Source organism: Aegilops tauschii, unplaced genomic scaffold (genome assembly GCF_002575655.3).
Source record: "Aegilops tauschii subsp. strangulata cultivar AL8/78 unplaced genomic scaffold, Aet v6.0 ptg000076l_subseq_5457420:6198992_obj, whole genome shotgun sequence".
Lineage (NCBI taxonomy): Eukaryota > Viridiplantae > Streptophyta > Magnoliopsida > Poales > Poaceae > Aegilops > Aegilops tauschii.
In genome coordinates, this window is record NW_027332479.1 from 715,901 (window position 1) to 725,169 (window position 9,269).

Sequence of the window (9,269 nt, forward strand, 5' to 3'; positions counted from 1 at the left end):
GACCCTCCATCCCCTCGCAGACGTGCTCAATAGCCCCGTCGTCGTCCCCTACGCCTACTGCCACCTCGGGCTGGAGCTCGGAGCCCCTACAGCGACCGCGACGACTTCATCTTCCTCCTCGACCACCTCGGATCGCCGCCACCCGTTCGTCGTCATCAAGCCTTCCCCGCGCCCGCTTAGCACCTCTGCAGACCCCCTGTGAGCATCTCTATCCTTCCCCTCACTCAACGCGCTCGATTGCGAGCTCTAGCAACTGATCCGCCATCGGCCGAAATCTTGCTCCGCCGCTCACCTCGCCGTCGCGGCCACAGCTCACGCAGCTGGCGTTTGAGCACACCATCGTGCTCAACATCTCCGTAGGATGCCGTAGCACCCACTAGCTCTTTCCCTCATGCCCCCTGCGTCTTTCCCGTCAGTGCCGTGCTCTGGTCGCCGCCTCGGCTCATCGCCGGTGCCATTCCCGACCACCTCGGCACCTGCCGCTTGCCGCGCCCGAACGCGCCGCGCCGCCGCATTGGGGCTCGCCGGAGCCCCTCTCCGGTGCCCTGCCGACGTGGCCGGTCGGGCCCCACCCCAGTGCCCCTGCCAGTGGCCCCCACGGGCCCCAGTTGACTGGGTTGACCCAGTCAACTGCTGACTGGGCGGGCCCAGTCACTGACATGCGGGCCCCTCCGCAGAAATTAAAAAAATAAAGAAAAAGAAAATGTTTTATAAATAAAAATAATTAGTTTAACTAAACACTCACTGACATGTGGGGCCCACCCCTCTAATTATACTGTTAGATTAGTTTAATTAAGTATTAGACTAACAGAGGCTGACATGTGGGTCCTACTGGACCCACCTGTCTGGTTTGACTGGTCAGCCGACCTGTTGACTTGCTGACGTCAGCATTGCCCCATGCTGACGTCATAATTCATTTTTCTTAATATAAATAATTTCAGAAATTCAAATAAACTTTGAAAATTCATATCTTTTAAACCGTAACTCGGATGAAAATGTTTTCTATATGAAAGTTGCTCAGAACGACGAGACGAATCCGGATACGCAGCCCGTTCGTCCACCACACCTCCCTAACCTATCGAACTCGCAACTTTCCCCCTCCGGTCCGTCTGTCCGAAAACGTGAAACATCGGGAATACCTCCCGGATGTCCCCCCCCCTTCACCGGTACCACCTACTGTCGCGTTAGGACACCCCTAGCACCGCTCATTGTCATGTCACGCATCGTCATGCTTATGTTTGCATTGTATTTACTGTTTCTTCCCCCTCTTCTCTCCGGTAGACTACGAGACCGACCCTGCAGCTGCCCAGTTCGACTACGGAGTCGACGACCCCTCCTACTTGCCAGAGCAACCAGGCAAGCCCCCCCCCTTGATCACCAGATATCGCCTATTCTTCTCTATACTGCTTGCATTAGAGTAGTGTAGCATGTTACTTCTTTCCGATATCCTATCCTGATGCATAGCCTATCCTTGCTACTACTGTTGTTACCTTTACCTGCAATCCTACATGCTTAGTATAGGATGCTAGATTTCCATCAGTGGCCCTACATTCTTGTCCGTCTGCTGTGCTACACTATCGGGCCGTGATCACCTGGGCGGTGATCACGGGTATATACTTATATACTATATACATGACACATGTGATGACTAAAGTCGGGTCGGCTCGTAGGAGTACCCGCAAGTGGATCTTTGTGGCGGAGCGACAGGGCAGGTTGAGACCGCCTAGGTGAGAGGTGGGCCTGGCCCTGGTCGGCGTTCGCGGATACTTAACACGCTTAACGAGATCTTGGTATTTGATCTGAGTCTGGCCATTTGGTCTATACGCACTAACCATCTACGCGGGAGTAGTTATGGGTATCTCGGCGTCGTGGTATCAGCCGAAGCCTTCGTGACGTCAGCGACTGAGTGGCGCGCGCCGTGTTGGACCGCTTTGACGTAACCGCCGTGATCGTGTGGGTTGCTAGGTCTGCTCGCGGCCGCGTTCGCAACGTGTAGGTGTGCATAGGGCGATGGGCCCAGACCCCTGCGCGCTTAGGATTAGACCGGCGTGCTGACCGCTCTGTTGTGCTTAGGTGGGGCTGCGACGCGTTGATCTTACGAGGCCGGGCATGACCCAGAAAAGTGTGTCCGGCCAATTGGGATCGAGCGTGTTGGGTTATGTGGTGCACCCCTGCAGGGAAGTTTATCTATTCGAATAGCCGTGTCCCTCGGTAAAAGGACGACCCGGAGTTGTACCTTGAGCTTATGACAACTAGAACTGGATACTGAATAAAATACACCCTTCCAAGTGCCAGATACAACCCGGAGATCGCTCTCTAACAGGGCGATGAGGAGGGGATCGCCGGGTAGGATTATGCTAGGCGATGCTACTTGGAGGACTTCACTCTATTTTCTTCTATACTCTGCAAGATGGAGATGTCCAGAAGCGTAGTCTTCGACAGGACTAGCTATCCCCCTCTTATTCCGGCATTCTGCAGTTCAGTCCACTGATATGCCCCTTTACACATATACCCATGCATATGTAGTATAGCTCCTTGCTTGCGAGTACTTTGGATGAGTACTCACGGTTGCTTCTCCCCCTCTTTTCCCCCTTTTCCTTTCTATCTGGTTGTCGCAACCAGATGTTGGAGTCCAGGAGCCAGACGCCACCGTCGACGACGACTCCCATGACACTGGAGGTGCCTACTACTACATGCAGGCCGCTGACGACGACCAGGAGTAGTTAGGAGGTCCCAGGCAGGAGGCCTTGCCTTTTCGATCGTTGCTACTTTTGTGCTAGCCTTCTTAAGGCAAACTTGTTTAACTTATGTCTGTACTCAGATATTGTTGCTTCCGCTGACTCGTCTATGTTCGAGCAATTGTATTCGAGCCCTCGAGGCCCCTGGCTTGTATTATAATGCTTGAATGACTTATTTATGTTGTAGAGTTGTGTTGTGATATCTTCCCGTGAGTCCCTGATCGTGATCGTACACATTTGCGTGCATGATTAGTGTACGGTCAAATCGGGGGCGTCACACTCAGGAAACTGTAGCTTAAAGCATCAGAACCTTAAATGTGTCTATTTCTGTTTTTTTGAAACAAAGTTAGAAAGTTAAGCATACAAACAAATGGGTAGTGTGTATGGAAAGCAAAATTAGAAAAATAATAATGTAGATTTCTGTTTTTTTTTAAGTTAAGCATGCATTTAAAATATATTAAATGTGTATATAAAATGTTTCTGATGTATAAAAAATATACAATGTGTACAGAACAAAGTAGACATAAAAAAGTAAATGTTTTCAAAAATATTAATCATGTATTTGGACGATGTTAACTGTGTATATAAAAATGATCATGATGTACACAAGAAATATAGAATGTGTACAGAAAAATTAGACATCAAAAAAATTATATGTTTAAAAAAGATGAAAATTAAATTGGAAAATGTTAAACGTGTATATCTAAATGGTTGTCATGCATACAAAAATATACAATGTTTATGGAGAATATAGAGATAAAAAAATATTTTACCAAATGTTAATTATGTATTTTCAAAGTGTTAATAATGTATTTTCAAATTTTTAAATGTGATAAAAAATGTTTCTGGTGTATAAAAAACTGTACAGTGTATATGAGTAAACGTAGACATAAATATATATATAAGTTGTCAAAAATGTTAATTATATATTTAGAAAATGTTACACGTGTATATAAAAATTATTCTTGGTGTATATAAAAAATGTAGAAAGAAAACGAACAAAAACTATAAAATTGAAAAAGAAACACAAAAAACAAAGAAAGCAAAAAAACCATAAAACCCAAAGAATATACCAAAAAATAAGAAGAAAAAAGAAAGAAAAAACAAGAAGATAAAAACATGCTACCATTAATTACTAAAATGTACTTTGTTATTTTCATCGCACCGCAAATATTTGTTGGGCATCACCAAGGACGAATGATAACAAAATGTGTAATGAGATACCTCCAACTAGGTAGATATTTTTGTTATCTAATAAGTTAAAAACATCTTGAGTACACTTCAAAAATCAACCCATCTTTATTTTTTTGGGCAACACCACTTATCATGTTATTTGTCATGTGACATCGTAAAATATTTTAAGGGATATACCGATGTCTCGAGAGTGTGTATGAGGGGTGACTTTTTCTCCCCCGTTGAAATGCATGGGCATGATTTCTAGTTACTCTTAAAGAACACAAAGCCTGCCCTTGTTCGAAAAAAAAGAACCAGAAAGCCTGCCCTACCGTATTGGCTGTTCATCCTCAGGCTCTTCACCCTTGGGAATGTATCCGGTGCACCCGCACTTGTGGTGCTACCGGTGCACCGGATGCAATAGAATGTTTTAAAAATTCTCAAAACTATCTATCACATTAATGCAACATCAATGTTTGACGTCACAAAATTTCGTGTAAAAATATGAAATATTTTTTGAGATACAAAAATGACAAATTTTGACATCAGTGTGATAATAGGCCAAATCTAAAGCCCAAGTTATGTTATGTACTATTCAGTATTGAATTTGTTATTTTTTTTTTAAGTTATGTTTCGAATTTTAACTTGAAATTTTGTGACAACCTACATTGATGTTGTATGAGTGTGCTAAATTTTTTTCAGAATTTTTTAAACATTTTAAATGTGCAATGTGAGTTCAGTGCATCGGTAGCACCACAAGCTCCGGTGCACCAGATATTTTCCCCTCTGCCGCTTGGTCAAACGTCGTGAGTTCGACGTTTTTACATTTTGCATCCTAAAAAAAAGTAAAAATGAAAGCGACCAGACTCAAACCCGAGACTTGCTGCTGCGGAAACCTTGGCTTTGCCACCTAGGCCATGACCTGTCATGATGTTCATTAAGAGATGCCACATATTTAACTATTAGTTGAGCGTTTGAATTCAATAGTTTGAAAATATTTGAGATTTTTCGCACGGTATGAGTGTTCTCAAGGGGGGGCGGCGGTATACTCGATATCGAAACAACATTATTATTATTATTTCAAACGAAAGTAATGTTGGTTTTACATGAACATTGTTTCTGGCAGAAAATAGATTATTAACTATCAAAGTCATATGGCCCTAGCAAGACATTGTTCAGGTCGCCCAGCTTGATCAGCTCCTCGTTTTCGTTGATAAATGTCTGGCTATCCATGTGAAGATCATGCCCGCAGTCGCTGACATGGTCAGTCGCCTTCTCCACACGCTCGGGCAGTTCAAAGGACCACGGGTCGTCGGCGTCGCCCCTGGGGACATGGAAGTCCCTGAGCATGGCGTCGCAGAGATCGAGGGTGCCGATAGCGACATCGTAGTCCACCTGGCAATACCTGAGGCCCAGCGCCTCCTCCGTACCTTTCTTGGCTTTCTAGAGTGCTTCCTTCACCTTGCCGCCGGCAGCTGCCACACGGATCTTGAGGATGTCGACAGCGACAAGGGACAGATCACGGAGGTCCTTGGCCTGGAAGATCCTTTTGTCCGACCGGAGAGTCTGCACGCAGAATTCCTGGGTCACGTTCAGGTGCTTGTTGCGGCAGCTGCTCGAAGCGTTCTTGCAGGTTTCTACCACAAGGTCCACCACCTTGATCTTGTCGCCGCGCCCGCCGGCATGTGCGCGGATGCACACAAAAAGGAGCATGATGGCAACCGAGGAGAAGGCAGCGGTCGCCCGTGCGGTTGCCATTGCTGCAAGGATAGCTGCAATTGTATTGTAGGCTTTGTAGCTGAGAGAGAGGTGGAGATGAATTGATAGTCAGATTTTGTAGTGCAAAGATGGAGGTGGTGTACGGTTCTTGTGACATCTATATAGTGCAGCAGCAGGTTCATAAATCCAATGCAGCTTAGTCACGGATATCCAAATAATTAGTATTCCGGACACTATATGCACAGATATATGTAGATCCACATTTTGGGTGTGCTAGTATTAATACGTGTGGCATGAATGTGTTCTAGTTTTATGTATTTCTAGAGTGAATCTCACTTTATTTCCCCATATCACAAAATGGATTTGGGACATTAAAGGAAGATTATGCGCAGTCTGCCCTTGATAATCTATCTATCTATATCTACGTCTATCTATCTATCTATATCTTCATCTCTATCTCTATCTCTATATCTATACCTATCTATATGTATACTATATACTATATATATATATATATATATATATATATATATATATATATATATACACACACATATCTATCTATCTATCTATCTTGACCTCTATCTCTCTATCTATATTTCTATCTATCTATATCTATACTTCTGCTAATTAGCCACTACCTAGAAATTACCATGTTAATCGGTAAAATTTAAGATAATTGGCAACCCGTGCCCCTTCCTAAATACATTTAATTGCTTACACCCATTTAGGATACGCTTGCACGATGGATATATACGATACACATGCATCATTATTAACCCGGAACACCTTTAAGCTTACATAAAAAATGGCATCCAGGAGACACTATATTAGATAATACTGCCCATGATTAAATAGGAGGAAATCCAATTGTCCATCGAGGTATATGTGCAAAGAGTTAAACATTGATCATTTGGATATCCATGGGGCATATTGCATTTGGAAACCCTACTCAGTGCACTATATATAAACCATAATCATAGGTATGTACTCCACCTCAACCCATCCATCTCTGCACTACAGTTCCATTTGATCCATTCATCATCTCCCTCAATTACAATATATTTTTCTAGCAAGCCTGGCAGCAATGGAAACGGTGCAAACCCACTGCTTAGAATTCTCTGGAATTGTCATCATTCTCCTTTCCGTGGCCATCACCGCTCAAGCTTCTGACACCAAGCCCATGTCATCAAGCATCATGTTGGAAGCATGCAAGAATGTCTCGAGTGACTTCTTCAAGGTGCGCTTCACATATGACTTTTGTGTATCAACGCTCCAGTCAGACAAACGAAGCACCGACGCGAAGGACTACCGCATCCTAGCTCTCGTGGCCGTCAACGCCATGAAGCCCTGAGCCACGGCCATGACGGCCAAGGTTGAGAACTTGATCCATGGTGCCACCAAGGACAAGCTCGCGACTCACGCCCTTGGGTCCTGCCGAGTGGACTACGGTGGCATGGTGAGCACCCTCGAAATCTGCCATGATATCATCGAGAGCTTTGAGATTCGCAAAGGCAACGAAGGTCCGACGCCCTTCGACCTGCCTGATTGCATTGCGAAAACAACCAAAGCCATCAACGATTGCGCTGACAAAACAGAGTTTACGTCGGTTTCAGAAGGGTTAATGAAGGAATATGAGGAGTTATCTATGATGGCCAGCCTCAGCAGCTCTTTGCTACATCTCTACATCACTTCACCTCCTCCTCGTGGACTAGGATTACATATTCCTAGTAACTAGAATTGTATGATGATGGTTAATTAAAATTTGATGTTGTTCATATCGTTTGGGGTATGAAAGCAAATAAATATATAACTTAATTGATGAAGGTTGTTTGTGTGTTAGAATGATGGAGATTGAAAAATCATGCAATCGAGGGTTCATGGGGGATGGTTGTAGGGGTATTTATTAATGGAGGGGGGGGGCAGTTTGTCCTTACCCTGTTAAGGAACCCAACAATGCTTGGTTGGGGCAGAGTGTGGCCAAGGAGAACATCGGGTGGCAACCACACCTATTGAGTGGTATGGACGGAGAGAAATCGTAAATTTTTCGGTGGCAAAACCCCACCGTTGTGGATGGTGGTAATGATTAGACCTTGTCAAGGGCACATTTATTAGCGTAGGTTGGCACTCGGAACTTATGGGAAACATGCGTTGTTGCCCATACTTGATCTCGATCTGATGAGATATTACATTTCATGCAATTTTTATACAATTTTTGTTCCTAAAAATAATTTACAACTTTGCACTATGGTTGTACGAATACTGTCGGTCTGTTCCTCTCAAAACTTCATGTTTCAGCTACATGGCAGAGCCACATCAACAACATGATTCAGAAACCACTGAGCTCGATCCGTCTCCATTTGTACTAACCACTGAACTCTATCCATTACACTGGCGTTTGGATTATATAGCAATACATTCAGATCAATCACGTTTGAACCCTAGCCCACCACCGGCAAGTCTCCGCTGGCCAGGTTGACGTGTACGTATCAAAACACCACTAAACACAAGTGTTTGATCAGCTGACCCAAATAACTTCAACTGGTTTTATTGGGGGTTGTTTGTTTCCTTTCAAATATAAGTAAGATGTGGATTACTGAGGCCGATGATCTATGATTGGGAAACATTACAAAGGAAAGTCTAATGTCCTTAAACAGAATTGGATGGGATTATCTTGTTCCATAGGCGGCCCAAACTACTCATTAAGTTATCGTGCTCAATGTATTAAGGCATCATGATATTTGCACTACATAACTGTTACATAACCTATTGTCGGTGGGCCAAATTGTTTTCCTTTTACATTGGGCCCAGTTTTTTTCCTCCTACTCTGCATGAACTACCTAGTATTTTGTTAGGTCTGCCATATGGTCCTCAGAAATAAGAGAGGGCTTGAGGTACACATGCAAAGTTGTCGCCCCATTGAGCAGGTTAAGCTGTCTGGGACGCCGGGAATATACCTGGCCATGGGCAGCCCTGCCCGGACGGCCTGACCTGACCCGACCTGAAAAAGCCCGACCCGGCCCGGCCTGGCCTTGCCCACGGGTCGGGCCTGGTCCTAGATTTTGAGCCCGAAGGCTAGGCCCGGGCCCGCCATATTTGCGATTTAACAAAGAGGCCTGGCCGGCTTTTACACTGGCGGGCCGGGCTTGGGCCTGATTTTTAGGACCGCCGCCCGGGCCAGGACGGGCCTTGGTTTTCTACACCGGGCTTGGTTAGGCCTGGCCCGAAGCCTGGCCCAGCCCGAGGAATGGCCATGTATAGTCGAGAAGAGCTTTCTATAATAATCGAGGATGATGGGAAATTCTAATTAGGATTTGATGAAGAGCTCGTAATTATTGATTTTTTTAGTAGTTAGCAATTGTGAAAATAGCACAACTTTCCTCCTTTTCTCCCATAAATTTGTTGGTGAAATAACATTATCACTTAGACAAAGCACATTTTTTCTCTCTTTGTCACATATATGGCCCATATATCATTTAGTTTCTCCTTAGTGTATCATGTTCGACCTTTCAGGTTTGGATCCACCAATTTTCTCAACTCGCATATCTTTTGTGTGAGCTCTATTCAAAGGGAAAGGAGAGCCAACTCCTGGTTGCTATGATCAACCAAACAAGCCTATGTTTTGCATCTCGTTTCTGT

General features: G+C 44.5%; 1 long non-coding RNA gene and 1 pseudogene across 1 annotated transcript; one reads left to right on the forward strand and one right to left on the reverse strand.

The window, feature by feature from the left end:
- Positions 1-4,957: 4,957 nt before the first annotated feature.
- On the reverse strand, positions 4,958-5,928 carry LOC141028337 (uncharacterized; annotated as a pseudogene).
- Positions 5,929-6,214: 286 nt separating this feature from the next.
- On the forward strand, positions 6,215-7,456 carry LOC141028340 (uncharacterized). Its single transcript, XR_012190589.1, has 2 exons — positions 6,215-6,613; positions 6,704-7,456. It is a non-coding gene; the product is annotated as an uncharacterized lncRNA (long non-coding RNA).
- Positions 7,457-9,269: the final 1,813 nt, after the last annotated feature.